Genomic DNA, 16,715 nt, shown 5'->3' on the forward strand with positions numbered 1-16,715 from the left:
TTCACGCAGAAAGAGTTGGCACCAGACCGCAAGCAGACCCCTGGAGATACAGCTTTATCCAAAAACACTATCGTACTGAACGTTTCAACATAAAGATGAAAAGATCAGCCTTGTCTTGTTATGTCCTTCAGTTTATATTTGATTTATTATAACTCTTTCCTCTACGCATGACTGTTAATGACAGCCCACATTCAGAAACCATCAATTTTGATAATAAAGAATGATGTGAAATGTCATGTAAACAATGAAAAGTTCAAGATGCATACTGGGATGACATAACATAAGGTAACAATCATTCTCAATGTCCACACATTCAGATCGTATGATAGATATGTTTTCTCTTTAGTTAGTGTTTGAAAACTGCATAAAGCAGATTCCAGATGAAACACGAGGCATGAGTTTTTTAGTACGGTTCAGGTGGGGTAGGTCTAACTTGGATTTTCTGACTGAACTACTCCACTTTTGGCAAATGTGTTGTGTATATTATGCTCATTGAATTCTGTTTTGCTATGTTAGATGTGTTTTAGATGACTATAGCAAGTTGATGCATGAATTTCCTGTGTTTAGCGCAGGCTGTGTGAAATAGATATAGACACGTAATTTTGTTTTACGGTCATGTGTCATTTTGATTGACAGCTACAGCCGGCTTTCCTGGATGCCTCGTGCAAAGTACATACAGTCACAGACTTGCCTTACACTGGACATCAATTATGGACATGTGCCTGTTTAACTGAAAACACCACAGATATTCTGTGCATCAGAGGTACACACGAACAAGCACGTCTGTGCACTCTTTCAATTTGTCACAACACATTTGCTAAAATGATGCCAAAAACACGGCAGTTTTCTTTCTGTCTGTCTTTCCTCCTTTGTGTCTTTACTTTCTGTGCCCATACACCACATGATACAAATGGAAGATGTAAGGATCTGAAAGGTTTGACTCACTGCCCCAATAACTCGCCAAGGAGACTCGTAAGAGGCTGCTAATGGACTAAGCCCCCAAATGCTTGTCACACAAACATTTCTGCTGTCACAGCACTTTATAACAGAGAAAGAAACGGAGAGATGTGTAAATAGACTATTGGCGCTCACTCTTTATGCTTGTGTCCTAGCAACTCGTCGCAGTTTATTTTGGCCTGCTCTGCTCAGCACGAATATGAATTGAAGATGAATGGTATTTACCCACAAATTGTTCAGTGAGTAATATAATTTCTTAATAGTCAAGCTTTGACTTGTGTCTGTGCCACATCGCTGATTCATGTTGCCCTAAATTATGTTGTATTAATAGATAGAATATTGTATGGGGCAAACAATTAACCTTTTACACAGTTTTATTTGTGCTTTATGTAATTTTGATTGTCTTTTTAATATTATTTTATTTACATTTATACATTCGGAAGCTTACAGCATTCAGAATATGCATAGCAAGCCGCTGAAAAAACTAAGAGACCATTTGACGAAACATTTTCAGTTTTTTAGTAATTACTATTTATAGTAATGTGTTGAGGTGAAATAATCATTTTAGTTTTTTTCTGTAAACTACTTATATTATTTCTTCCCAAATTTCAAATGATTATATTGTTTCTATTTGCATTTAATTGCAGAAAATAAAAACAGAAGAAAAATGTCAAAATGCAAACATAAACATAAAAGATGCTCTGTATTTTTTCAGAACTCACACGGCAAAGAAAACAAGTTCATTTTCACTATCAAGCAATATATCAATATTTTTACATGTATTTAGGAAAAGTTCGGAAATATTTTCTATGTGATAACCTTGATTTTTACCACATTTCACATTGCTGTTGGGTGACTTGATGTCACTCTTGAGGTTTGATTTTTTAAAAAATTGGACTGGCACTGGACTGGAATGGCCGCAATACATCTAGAAATGCTGATTAAATAAAAATATAATAATAAATATATTATTACTGATATATTGCCTGGGAATGGACTTCTTGCATGTAGCCTTGTGAAGTACTTCCAACTTGAAATCGTACGGCTCAATAGGTTCGGCTTATATGCATTTACAATTGGCTGTTGCTACCTATGAAACCTAAACTGTTAAAATTAAGATTTTTACGTACATAAATTATCAGCAACATAAGAAATATTCTAAACAATCACTAGGTATATCCTCTCCAAAAGAACTGAGAAGACTGTTGCATGGTGCATACCACGGCTTTATTATTCAGGAGTTGAGTGCACGTTTATAAAATATATTAGGAGGTGAACTTCTGCTAATTTACGATCTGTCACATTAAAGCATGTTAATGTCACAAACAGGATTTATTGTTTTTAAGTAAAGTGACCGCCCTAAAAATAAAAATAATCTGCCATGATCTCTGCATGTACGCTGAACACTGTTACCGGAAATGACTGAGCAGCATCGAGGAGAACGTGTAAGAAGTAGTGAAAGTGGTCCGTTTGAACGTTGAGCAACAGGAAGAATTTTAAGGCAAATGTTGCGTACTTTAATTAAAAAAGTATTTGTAACTAAAAGGATCTGGAAGGACAGTAGAGAATGAGTCTGCGGTGAGAGGAGAGAGGGAATGATGCGAAATTGTAGAGATCAGATGTTCGCTGTCCCCAAAGGTCCAGATATTTGCTGCTTGGCATAATTCCAAACAAATCGTTCCGCACTGGTAATGGAGATGCTCCCAATTCCCCTCAGACCTCGAGCACTTGTAACGCTGCGCTGCGTACTTTGGGCCGTCCTTCAAAAAAGCTTAACCAGAAGGGACTTGTTTGCTGTCCCACCACCCTGTCTCCCCTCCTTCACACACTCGCATGCTTACATGCTCAACCACTACAGCCCTGGTGGGCTGAATTATTCATGCATATCTTCAAATGTGTTTATCGTGTTTCACAAGTCAAATGGGGAGTTTTGTGAGAGAAGCGGATGCAGAGAGAGATATATATGTGTGCTTATGGAAATGTTCAGAGAGCGATCTGAATTATTTTGTTTACTAATACAAGGTATTCAGGAAGTGATGTCATTATTAGCTTGGAAGTTGCCCATCATTCTAAGATGCCTCAATAAGTGACATAACTCAACGTGTGTGCTAAAAGTAGATGTGACCTTAGGTTGTGTTAACCTGATAAGATCTTAATATAGCAGCGAGATCATAAATAAGCTTTAGACAGCGCTAGTGTTTCAGCTATAACCAATGGCCTTTAAAACACAAACAAAACTTCACATGAGAACGTGCCTATGGTGCCTTTGGCGTAACTGTTAGGATTTTTTGGTGGGCCAAACTGACATGCACACAAACCATTTCTGATGTTGAACATTTCACAAGACAGGCTTTTAGGCCTGGCAGCATGACAGTTGAGGGAATAGACTGTGCAGGAATGAGGGGGGTTGAGGGCTAACCATGCAACTTTAAAGAGACAACACAATGCAAGAACAGTTTGTTTTCTGAAACAGACAGACAAAAGCAGAAGAGAGCAAGAAAGACATTCCATTTTCTTTTCACATTTACAAGCCAAGCTATGAAGTCCCTTTTGACGTTCTCCATCAGTGCTCTATATCTGCCCAATCTTTTGTTGGCGCTCTTTACGTTCTGAAAAACTGCAACATTTTATGTTCATTTAGGAAGATTTGTTTCACTTTAAATGCCGTTGCTCTTTCGTTTAGTCAATCATCAAGCATAAAATTGACTTTTGCTTTATCGTGGGATTGTTTTACAACAGAAATGCGGGTACATTTTAATGCCATTAAACCCTCTCAAAAAAAGAAAAAAAGAACAGAAGCGAAATAAAAATCAACGCAGCTCTGATTTGTGGACTGTAATGTCGCAGTCCTCTCAGGGCAATTTGGTTAGCCGTGCCTGAGAGGACCGGGCCCAGTTTCTTCCAGCTGCTCCAGCAACAACAGAAAAGGCAATAAAAAGCATTCATCAAAAAGCCTCAGTGAGTGGGGCAATTCATTCAGAGGACGGGGAAGAGAAATATCATCAATATTTGACATTGTTTTATGGAGAAGCCACTTGATTTTATCCCATGACGCCCAAAATGACCACCAGCAATCAATTACAGAGCTCAAAAAAAGTGTGCATTTCTTATTTTAGGGGGCTGTTCTCTGTTGTCATTTTTTTCACACATATTTTAGTCATTTCACCATAAACAATGTGGTCAGCGCAGAAACGCTGTCGGACCAGTCGAGTTCCGAGTCTAGGCCAAGTACGTCACGGCCAAGTTTGCGGTTACAGCGGGTCCCTGGGATGGAACGACGAGTGTGATTTGTAGCCGCAGAAGACTAATGAAGTGGTCGGCATGCCACCCTGCTTCTTTTGCAAGATCAATTCGGTGGCGTGCGGCAGCAGCATGTTTTATGAATGATGGAGACCTCCTCAGGCCATCCATATACCTGAGCCTCCGTGTCACTGCGGGCCCCCTCTGCACCAGGAGGCAGGGAAGTGGCCATTCTTCTTGTTCGCAACACAATACATTATTGCGAGCAGGCTGCATCAACACTAACTGCTGAGAAAGAAAGAAAATAGTTAATGACTTCGTGATCTCCTCCTGGAAGCATTCAAAGCGAGCACTCGAATGATATTCCAACATACAAATGGCATCATCACAGACAGGTCTTTGAGAAGACAGTCATTACTTGAGTCCAGCTAGCAGCAGGTGACTGCCATCTCTGGAGAGCGTTCGCTTTTAACGCCAAATGAATTCAAAGAAGGATTTTTAGATATTCACTCCTCTGACCTTTGGTCGCTACGAGACGGAGATTTTATGCATGTGTTTGTGTAATGAGATAGTTTACCATATTTAATTCAGCTCGGTGTTTTGAGGATCCGCAGGGTAATGGCGTGTTTGTCTGGGTGATTAAGTGCTACCTCTTTTCTGGTGACATTGTTGAACCTCGCCATAAAATAGGTTGCTGAGGAAAAAAGAAGGAAAAGCAATCGGACTCGATATCATTTTATCATGTAAAACACCCTCATTATAATTAGCATGCTTTCTGCGGGGAAATGTAAAACGGTGTTTTAAAAGCGAGAATCGACGCCCTTTGCCTCATTTGGGCGGGCCACTCCAGCGAGCGTGTGTCAATAAGAAGGATCTGACGCTGGTGTTATTGTGTTGGGAGATCATAGTGCAGAGCTCATCTGAGGCATCGATGGCATTTTGAAAGGAGAACATCGTATATAAAGTTGTCATGAATGCAGCCTCCTGCGGAGAGGTTGAAAGGAAAAACTAGAACACAATGAATAGTTGCCAGAGTTTTGTGGAAGCGATGAAATTTAAAGGCCCTTTATTTTTTCTCAGATTAAAATGAAAAAAAAGTGAAGGAAGGAAAAAAGAATGAGAGTTACAGATACGGAGAGAGGCAGAACAACACATGTACTTTTAATCGGAACTTTGTGATTGATTGACTGGCTCTGTCTTTAAATCAACCCGTCCCTGACAGTAGTCTTCTTTTATTATAATCCGTGTGTCAGAAGCGAGCAGGATAAGAAGACAGTGACGAGGAGAGAAGCATCTCAGCCGGTTACAAATGAAGCCGAGACGCTCTGACGCAGCAGCACCTGGCTCAATATGAGTTTTTCATGTGCCTTCTTATTTCACTTCAGAACGAGGGGAGAAAAAAGGCTTATGAGCTGATGATTGTTTCAGATATTCAGCGAGGGAAAAATCTGGCTAACTTATCAATAAACGTAATCGAATGGGATGGGGATGTGCCAATAGCGGCTGCCTAGACATCACAGGAGTGTTTAATATTAGATGGTTCTCAGGTACTGTGTTCTTCTGAGGAGAAACTAGAGAGAGATGTGAATATCTAACCAAAATGGGGTACAGGTGCAGGACACAATTCAGCCAACATTAGGTCCCATTTAACAAATAAAAAATAAAATGTTTCCTCACATAATTTAGCATAAAACTTAAAAGCAACCAACAATTAGATTCCTAATTTTTACACAACACCACAATTTATTCTTGTTTATGAATTTTTGAAGCACAAGCCTACACTTATTACCATCAAACGTATCCAAACAATGCCCATATTAGGACTTCCTCACCAAGCTCTCTTTTACAGCAATTTTTGACTTATGCACACATGTTCTTTCACTGTCTGAAATATTACATTCTTAAAACATGATGTTTGAAAAAAGATTTACTGTCAGTTTAAATTTTTATAGCATTATTAAATGTACTTTGTTACTTAAGGCGACCAAAAGTCAGATTTTTTATACAGGGTTTGAGTTATAATGCTATAATAAATAGTGAATCACGATTGGTCTTGATGTACTGATATAATTACATATAACTTTAAAAAAGATTTAGCACTATTTTAAATGTGCAAATATGTACTCAATTAATAATTTGACATGCACCTGTGACATGTCCACGCATTAGTTTAGTCTGTCGTATTCCAACTACAATGCATTATGCAAATATATCATCACAGTTTTGATAAGTACAAGGTTGCAAAGATTTGAAATCACACTTGTGTTTACCTCTTCCCACCTGCAAGAGAAGACCACCTGCTCTTCATGCATCATGACCTGAGTGCATCAGCTGAACTGAAGGCAAAGATTTTGGTGAGGATACATACAAAAAACTTCAATCAAACATGCATTCTCTTTATGTGATATTGCGAACACACACAAGCCCATAGCCACAAGAGTATTTTACCGGAAATCGGTCAGCGCAGGCGTACACACTCACACCCACAAACACACACATTCGCCCACTACAGGCTCTTGCTCGATCGCACACATGCTTGTAGGCAGGCACGCACACAGCTGAAAGTAGTCTCAGGGTGAGATTGACCATGAGATAACTCTGCAAGAAAGAAGCCCTCTCTTGTTCCCTAGAGTGTTCTACATTTATTTTCCTTTATATATTATTCAAGTTAAAATAATTAATTCAGGATATTAAATCAAGATGTTGGAAATCAATCCAAACTCTGTCTCGGTCTGGATTTCATTACAGTGCTGCGACTGAGACTGGTTAAGCGGGGCTTTGCTTCACATGCACGCCGAGCTGTTACGTGGCATCCCATTGGCTGGTTAAACAATCTTTTTTAACTGTCAGAGTATCTGTATGTAATCTGATTGGCAAATTATAATGGCAATTGGATGTTTCATATGTCATTCAGAAAGCAACATTGCTTTCGTGATAAAGCCCCTCAGGTTCCCTGAGTTTATATATATGGCTTGATGGCATGTGGTGGTCTTCTGACATGAAGAGTAAGTCACCTTACTGCATTTTTAGTCCAATGTAAATGCATGTTCCAGTTCCATTTTTAATTATCAGTTTCTAGGTTAAAGGCATATGGAACAGTCTTTACATTACTCATGGGGACCATCAACAAGCAACTCGCGATAAGACAGTTTTGCTTACATTAACATACTTTGTTAAATCAAAGCCACATCAAGGTCTCATCAATTTTTTTCTTCACATTTTTCTCATTGCTTCAGGAGAAATAACCACATTATCCTAATAAAAATATATCTTGTATGTTATAATCTTTACATATTAAAGAAAAAATACTTGTTATTTTAAAACTAATACTAACTTTTTGGTCTGTTTTTATCTTTCTCCCTGTAAAGCTGCTTTGAAACAATGCAACATTGCAAAAAATGCTATTTAAATCAAATTGAATTGAGTTTTGCATTTATGCATTTGACAGTGATTTCTTTCAAAGCAACTTAGCAGCTACTAATTTTAGCCTACATGTGCATACAGTACATGTGTTCCTTCGGTACTTTAGTATTGTTGAGACCATGCGCTACCAGGAACACCCAACAGTTTTTCACCTTTTTTTGCAACAGTCACAAATTCGGACCATTATTAACAAATTCTTGGTAAATGCATCGCAGTAGCCCTTTGGTGCACCTGGATAGGTGCACTGTAAAAAAACTCACCGAATTTTACAGAATCTTACTGTTATTTTTTACACAGTTTTGAAATACGGTCAAAAAATATCAAATCACAGAAAAGACAAGAGAGAGAAATTTACAAGAGAAACATGGAAACATGGAATTTTACTCATAAACACTGTTATCTTATTATATACTGTATTTCTGGCGACCCAGCTGGCAGAAAATTTCTGTTTTTAATAGGATTTTTTGTGTGCTTTTGTTTGATTGGTTAGTTTGACGTGTTATCAAACTCAGGTTCTAGCCATATGCTCATGATGCATTATACTCGTACCAGAGATCATCATTATTCCTTTTCAGTACCATTTGTGGGACATGATAGCTGCATTATCACATTGACAGGGTGCTTGAGCAATCACATCGGCATGGGGCTGCTTCTTTTCCTGTGACTTGTCACCTGCTTTACACCGTTTCCCCAACACATTTACACACTTTTACAATAAGAATACAGCTCATTGAGAATACAGTAAGTCAAGAGAGGCAAAACCTAGTTCATCCAGTCGTCTGGCTGATGTCTTGTTTGTTTCTAAAACCCCCTGTTCAATTGTAACATTAAATTAGAAGATTAGAATACTAAATCTGTGATTTTTAATCCCCACACTGTATATTGTATCATTTATGTTCCTCCTTCACTGTCTCCCCTAGAAGACACGCTGGCTACTGGCTTTATGGGAAATCCGCTCTCTATCCCGAACGTCTGTCTGAATCAATACTCTTGTGAGATGACACCACAGTGGATTTATCCTATTTTATGTTGATGGCTAGCTAATTTTGGAATGGCGACATGTTTCTTTTCCTCCACCGACAGACGTGGTATAATTTTGTGGTAAAAACGTCAATCAGGAGGCAGGATGCTTTGGGTGTTCAGGGTGAATTTATTGATGGAAAATGTATCTATATACTGTTTGAGACACTCTTAACCCCAAATCTGGATGTTGGTGATAATTCCCGGTTGTTAAAGTGACACAGCACAGTGGCCCTCCATGAATGTAGAGGCCGGCTCTGCCTATTAGTGTGCAGTATTTCACACACAGACTCACACATGGGGATGAGCTGAGTGAGACCTGGGTCAACACGAACACACAAACACACAATAACTAAGAGTACAGATGTACAAACACACACACACACATATAAAGTATAGATTATCCAGAGATCAGCAGGAAGCATGTAGCTACATAACATAAATATACAGTAACAACAAAAGACTTTATGAACGTTATGCAGTTGCGGTAAAAGGTTATTTTGGAGCTGTGTGAAGTTCACTGACTGGTACAGAACTTATCAATAATGGATTTATACAGTCAAAAAACTTCAACTCTGGATCCTTGTCTGGTCAATTCACTTCCTTTTAAAAAAGTTTTGCCTGTTTCATTTAGTAGATTTGTCTGTGTTCTTTAAGATTTCTTTCTCAATGCTCTTTCTAAAATGACAGTCAATATCTGTCACAGACATCAAAGTGAATAATTATCCTAATTAATACCCTTTGGCAATTTCAAATCGATAGTCTGATCTTGAATGCTGTGAATGGAGCTAAAGTGTTGCACATTTTTAGACTGGATGGTACTTGATTTCTGGGTTTGCAACAAAATGTTTTGGATGTTGAAGTGTGTGTAAATGAGATGGCAATGCAGGTCAGTGCTCGACAGCACTCTCGTACACTCACACGCTCTCAGACGCACAAAACATAAGCTGGTTTTCCGATCACGTCAGAAGCAGTAGTTAAAGCCTGTGACACTGAAGGAGCTGTCAAAAGGGTCTGGACTTATTTCATGTAAGGTACCCTAGCCATTAGCTCACACTGACCTTTCCTGCAATTTCCTTCTGTCAGATTCACAACACTCTCCTGTGTAGACTCTGAGTGTGTGTCGGGGGGGTGGGTGGTTGCTTGGGTGTTTTTTTATTCCTCGAGAGATTTTTATTTTATGAAAAAAAGAAAAATCCACATAATAATGCTGCTAAAATTTATCTCAAAAGCATGTTCGTCAACACATTTCCCTCTCTTCTCAAACATATGTGCTTTCCAACTAGTTAGCGCTCTTGCACACCAGATGCAAACATGCACATATGTCTATTCTTCTAATCCTTAGTAATTGGAAATTAATTCAACGGCCGTTCAGAGAAATCGATAAAGAATTAATGAAAGGAAAGAGGGAGTCATTAAAAGCAATAAAGAGAGAGGTTATGATGGCATCAGTGGCAGACAGAGACATTTGGGAGAGGGGGTTTGTCGTTTCTGTGATTTCTTTTGAGGGTCTTTTGAATAAAACGTGAACAGTTTCTGATACTGTTCGACTGGTGTTTTTTTAGTGTGAAAATATTTTTAAATTACGTATATATTTATATTGATCAGATATATAAAACATGTCAGCTCGAGTGCTTGCTGTCATACATCAAAATTCAGAAATTCATATTCTTTTTAAAATGAATCCATGTTCACGTAAACTGTTATGCTGATAACTTCCTCCGAAAACAAATTGAGTCGTTTGAACCATGTATATTAGATATAGTCGATATAGTTCAGTCTAGGCAATACGCATACCGCACAGACATACCAGCGAACCGCCCGACACACAGAGAGTATCGCAGCCTTGATGTTCACCTACCATTCACCCAGGCCATAAAGCTGACAGACTGAGACAATACAGCCAGTGGCGTCTGCGCCGGGATAATAGAGAATGGGCTGTAGCTGGCGGTAATATTGTTGGATAAATGATTATTGATTAGATAAAGGTTGAGATAATCATTAGCCTTTATCCGTTTCACTCAGTATATCTGACCTTTCTGCCTTTCTCTCTCTCCCCCTTCATACTTGAGTTATCCGTATGACGATTTGATCATCTGTGTCACATACACAGTGGGGTAAGAGAATAGAAAGAGGATAAAATCACTAGTGTTTTACTGTCTCTCCTGCAATGTTACAGAATAGGGTCATATCAGTTATTTTTATTGATTCAAGTGTTATGTTCCTTACACTAGCATAGTTTACTTAATTACACTTGGGTCTGAATCTGAGAGAGTAGACTCGGACGCTGAAAGCAATTGACGTACTCACCAAAGCAAACAGATCCATATTAAACCCACTGGGGACACTATAACATCTTATTGTATCTATTGTATGTGTGCCTGTTCGTGTGAAGACATACCACATAGAGGAACCTGGATGTTATGGAATTACAATATTCAAGAAAATATTATACTTAATTAAGAACTATATTTACAGCTACAGTATGTAAACAGTCCATGTATTGTGCTGACACATTTATAAATAAAGATAATGACATAATAGGCAAGTAAAATGAGGTGGGGTGTCAATTCAGTGTTTTGGAAATTAACATTTATTTTATTGATATAGCAGCATATTTGACCCCAGTTTTCGTTTAATTGTATTGATTATGCCTGACACGCCTGCTGATTCAAGTCTTTAAATGTACAAAATCCTAAATATTCTCAAATAAATATATGTGTACATTTATCCATTTATTTTTAACCGCTTATTTGAAAACGGAGAGCATATAAAGCTCTCTGCCTGCATTATAACACATTACACTATAGGTCCTATGGCGGCTCTATTTATTGAATTTCCCTCTTAATAGCCAGTTAAGCAGCAGCAGACCCTGGCTAACATCTGGCTGCAATCAGCAGAGGAAATCCGCTTCTTTGCCTTTTGTTCTATTTATTCACAAACCCATGCTGGAATTGCAGTGTTTATTTTAAGTAATACTGCCCGTACAACTACTGTACAGAGAGACATTTGGACGTTTTTACACAGAATTACATTTCCTAAACAATTGTCGCTGACAATGCCTGTGGTTAAGCTGCATTGTGGGGTTGTGGCTTTAATGTTTCGCATGAACAGAATTCTAATTGGGCCAGAGTTTCAGCATTCTGCAGTCAGTGTATTAGACACAGGAAGCATTAAAGGCTCCAAAGGAAGTGCTATGATTCATAGGTTACCTCACAGGATTGCAAGGTATTTACGTATAACATTGCCAACTGTAGGGCTAAATGACACACTTCTCATACACTGTCCCTGTGTGTGCGTGTGTGTGTGTGTGTAAGAAAATGTGACTGGCTTGATCACGCATCTGCTAAGGTTTATATGTTGTTCGGGGATTGTGGACAACAGTGAAAATTGTTTCTCTTACAAGACCTCTGAATATCTGTGTGATCATTTATTAATGCTGACTTAAATGTGTTTTTAATAACAAAGGATGTTTGATAAAAAAAAGCAAAGGTCACATCTTCAGAACGGCTGATCCTCACTTATAGAATTACTGTAATGGATTACGCAATATCTTGTAACGGAAAACATTAATTTATAAACATTTTCGATCAATCCAAAATGAAAAAAGACACTCCACCAGAAATGCCAAATCTGATTCTGTTTTTATTAACACTTTTTGAGTACAACAGTGACTTGGTAAAAGAAAAAGAAGCAAACACACACGCACGCACACACACACACACTGATCCAGAACATTATGGAGTAGAATTTCCCAGAAAGGCAACACATATGAATGTTTTTGACAGACAGGTCAGAGCTTTGGCCGCAGAAAAACATAACTAGTTCAAACGTTTCTTCGTGGTGATAAAAACCATATGGAGGTCAGTTACACTGCTTAAATAAGCATTTGCACAACTCGCAGGCCAGCTCTGCACACCCGGCTGACTATGAAAATAATTAGTGCGTGTGTTGGAGCTCTTGTGGTGGCTAAGCTCACAGCTAACAACCCCCTGAAGAGCTTCTGTGTTAGCCCCCTCAAGGCCTGTGTGTATGGAGAGTCAGTGGGACAAACACAACAGTGTCTTTTCATATAATGCTCCCCCCTGCCGTGACGTTTACTTATAGTTAAAATGAGAGAGATTTGTTAATAAGAAATTTATGATCATTATAATAAAGATTGTGTTGTATAGATTTCAATTTGCTTAAAGAGGAATGCACAGTGTGAATTCAGGTTTTTTCACATCCGGTCTGTCAATAAACAAAGTATGAACAGGAAGTGGATTAACTTCTGTGAAATTATATAGGTTTTAAAATATGTGTGTTCATGCACAAACACACTCACCCTTCTGATATTTCCACCTGCATTACAAAACTAAAAACAAACGAACAAAGAAGATTACATATAGATATATTTTTTATAAATACAGCAAAGGAATATTTTAATATTTCGTTTTTCGGAAGTCAGTGGGATTTGTGTAATGTATCTATAAATCTATAAATCTTGGACTGTTAAATTATTGTCACATGCAAAAATGTCACGACGTATCATACTACAAGACGATGGGTGCATTTTGAATTTTGTACACGGCTTTTTTGTAATTGCATTTTTCAATAAAACATTTTTAAATAATTCTTATGCCCTCATCTGGTAAACGTGTCAGTCACTCTCACAACTGAGGCAAAATGTACTTTGTGCAATCCTTTCCCTTCTATTCCAGCAATTCTTGCTTTCTTCCATTCCGCATCTGTAAATATTTCAGCTGGTCATCTGGTTGTGTAGTGTGAAGTGTCGTTTAGTCAGGTAGGCTGCCATAGTAAAGTGCAGCAGGGCTGTTAGACTGTTCGAGGTGAAGAAGAGTGAGGAACAGATGGAAGAGTGTTGCGCTGATGGGATGTGAAAGGGGGAGAACGACAGAGACCGATAACTAATGTGCTTCCTGTGTTCTCCCCTCTTCCTTGTCATCTCTCCATTTCTGGATATGTGTCTGTGTGTGTCCAGCTATGGTAATGTGTGAGGGATGATGAAGATGATGGTGATGTGTCTGCTTGTGTGTGAAAGAGTAAAAAGGTGAGTGAGAGCGTTGACGATGAGGAGAGGGAAATGAAAGGTGACTGAAACGTTCACTTAGTAGAGAGAATGATATTAACGGCGGCAGACACCCTTCTATGCGCATCAGCGGCTTGCTTGCTCTTTTCACGTCTGCACGTGTTCGCATTTGTGCATATGGTCCTTCTCGTGTGTAATTTCTCTTCATGTCTTGATGAGCATGGTATTTGCATGAGTTTTTGGGGTATATGGGTGATTAGATTGATTCTTGTCTTTGCCATAGGTGGAAGAACCATCTGTTTATGTGAGTGACTGAATGAATGTGAACAGTGTAAATGTGATGCTTTTGGAACTGACCTAAATCCAAGATTACATTAAGTGTTTTCCCTTCTCATTCCTCGGGGAGCCCACTCGTCTGAAAAAAAAACGAAAAATAATTTAAAGCAAATTTGTATTTTGATCGCTGTAAAAATATGTCTCATGCATTTTTTACTTATGTCTACTTGATCTGGCATTCAATCATTATTTTTTTGGCTTTAATTGATTCGGTTACGTTAAAATGTTTGACCGAAGAAGACATTTACGCAATTAGTTTTCATTCATTTAAGTAATTCATTCAAAACTTGCCCCTTTTGACTTACCATACTATGATAAGTCAATGGGAGCTAATTTTGAAATGAAATACTCCTTTAAATGGACAGTCCACCCAATTATAAAAATGCTGTCGTCATTTAATTCTCGAAATTTCATCTGTACACATTTCTTTGTTCTGATAAATACAGAGAAAGATATTTAAAAGAATGCTTGTAACCAAACAGTTCTTGGCCACAATTGACTACCATAGTAGGAAAATTACAATGGTAGTCAAAAGTGCCCCAGAACTGTTTGCTCTGTATTATTTATTAAGAAACACAATTAAAGAAACAAAGCAGAAAATAAATATCCCTATTACAATTTACTGTATATTGTCAAGACACAGCAGGCTGCACGTCTGCTAATCGTATGATATAAAAACATAAAAATCTCCCCCTCTATCTGTCTGTTTTGGCAGTAAAGGCATTAAGTCACCTCCCACTGGTTCTCCAATGATGTGCAGTGGTGTAAAATTGCTCTGCTGAGAGGTGTGTGGAGCTCTGTTACCTTCTCACCTGATTTTAAAAATAGAGACAAAGAGGTCACAAAGCTGAATTAATGATATGATTATAGTGTCCACTTAATACTGGTTACCATGGAGCCGACTGCTCGTGGATCATGATCCAAGTCTGAGCAGAGACTGACATCATGATGGAGGCCTTTATTTTTACTCACTGACTGATGGGCAAAGCATTATAATTATAGAGTATTATGAACCATTCAAGGGTTGTCTTGTTTTTTGCCTGTTTTAGAGATGTATATAAAATTACAGCTTGTATGCACAAGCACGTCTGTCAATCTGTAAAGTATGGGGGATTGAAGAAATTAAGAAAATGTGTTTAAATGCAGGAACGCAAAGATGAGCTCATGCTTTTCACATTCACCTTTGGGCCTACAACATTTATTGTGTCAGTTTTGTTCAGAGTAGATTTATCAAAGTAATGGCTTTCCCTTTACCTTTAGTTCATTTTGAATGGCCCATTCATTGTGACAAATAACATTTTTAAAGTACAAAAATTCCAAGTAGTCTCTTAATATGAGCTCATAAAAGCCACATTAATAATAAAAAATAGTTAAATGTTATTTAAAATAGTTCTTGATAAAGTATATCGTACCATGTCACACAACACATGAAGAGTACTCCAAATGATGCCACAAGGATGCCGAAACTGCCTCATACGTTTTTGAGAAGGAAAAGAAAAATGATCAACTTTCAGCACTGCAGAGAAATACCTCACATTAACCCCTGAAATCACAAGCTTTTCTGGGTTTTTTTCAGTCATGAAAAACGACCTAATGAAAATGTAAAGCGCAACTTGCTTTACAACTAAGTGCTTCTCCCCTTTCTCTCTGAAAAGCCTGGCCTCTGCCCAAGAGAAAGCTAGACATTTATGTCCAACATTAATTTGCTCAGATCAAACCATTTTGCAGACACTTTGCATGACACTTGGCTAGCAAACACAGCATTAAAATATAGCTGAACACTGGCCACACTACGCCCAGAAAACCCAGCAGCCTTCATTTCATTAAGTCATTACATAAACAGTGTAACTATTTTCATATATTACCATTGCATTCATAGTTTTGAATTGTTTGAATGTGTCCACAAGAAGATTACACATCTTACGTTCAACTAATGTGTCAATTTAATGTGTTCTTCCTGTCTGCGTCCACAGGCTAGAGTGCTTCTTCTCCGTAATGAGTATTTTTTTTATTTAACATACATTTGCCTGCTAAATTGTGTATGCCAAACATTTGACTTATAAACTTTGTTTTCAGTTCTTTGACCCCCCCCCTCCGCGCCAGAGTATCTATGATGGGGTGCAGTCTAGCAAGGTAGTTGCTAGAAGGGATACAGCTATGGCCGGAAGTGGTGCAAAATCTCGACATATAATAACAATGAATAACATTAGCTAAGACCGACACCTACCCCAACCCTAAACCTATCCTTTCAATAATGAAAAAATATTAATCAACAAAATTATTCTGTATTGAAATGTGCATGCCGAGTGGAGGTAGCTATACCCCTTAGTCAAAACCGTCTAGCTCTGTCTTTCAACATCATTTCATATTTCAAAGGGAAACACAAATGTGTATTTCACACATGCACACAAACACTCGTACACCCGTTATTATTTGCATGCTTTATATAGCAAAATATAACTTACCAGACAGTACTATAAGAAAGCACTATAAATAACATTTATTTTGTTTAAGAATATTTATTTTAATTTTTATTCAATTATAAGTGCTGCAACCACATAATGCTTTTATTACATTTGCCTCTTAAATCAAACTCATCTCCTGTATGTTCATTACTTATGTATTTTTAACATGCCCTGCATAACCTTTTGGGATGTAAGGAGAATATGTGGATGTGAGAAGTGTTGATTTACGCTGACAGGAATCATAC

At 38.0% G+C, this 16,715-nt stretch overlaps 1 long non-coding RNA gene across 2 annotated transcripts; it reads right to left on the minus strand.

Moving 5' to 3' along the window:
• Positions 1-1,565: 1,565 nt before the first annotated feature.
• LOC130418134 (uncharacterized) lies at positions 1,566-16,265 on the minus strand. 2 transcript variants are annotated; one of them, XR_008906295.1, is made up of 4 exons: positions 14,738-16,265; positions 14,027-14,084; positions 4,775-4,891; positions 1,566-4,482 (listed from the first exon to the last, which is right to left on the minus strand). It is a non-coding gene; the product is annotated as an uncharacterized LOC130418134 (long non-coding RNA). The 2 variants fall into 2 exon arrangements; XR_008906294.1 differs by having other exon boundaries at positions 1,566-4,485.
• Positions 16,266-16,715: the final 450 nt, after the last annotated feature.

This window comes from Triplophysa dalaica, chromosome 1, assembly GCF_015846415.1.
Source record: "Triplophysa dalaica isolate WHDGS20190420 chromosome 1, ASM1584641v1, whole genome shotgun sequence".
Taxonomy (NCBI): domain Eukaryota; kingdom Metazoa; phylum Chordata; class Actinopteri; order Cypriniformes; family Nemacheilidae; genus Triplophysa; species Triplophysa dalaica.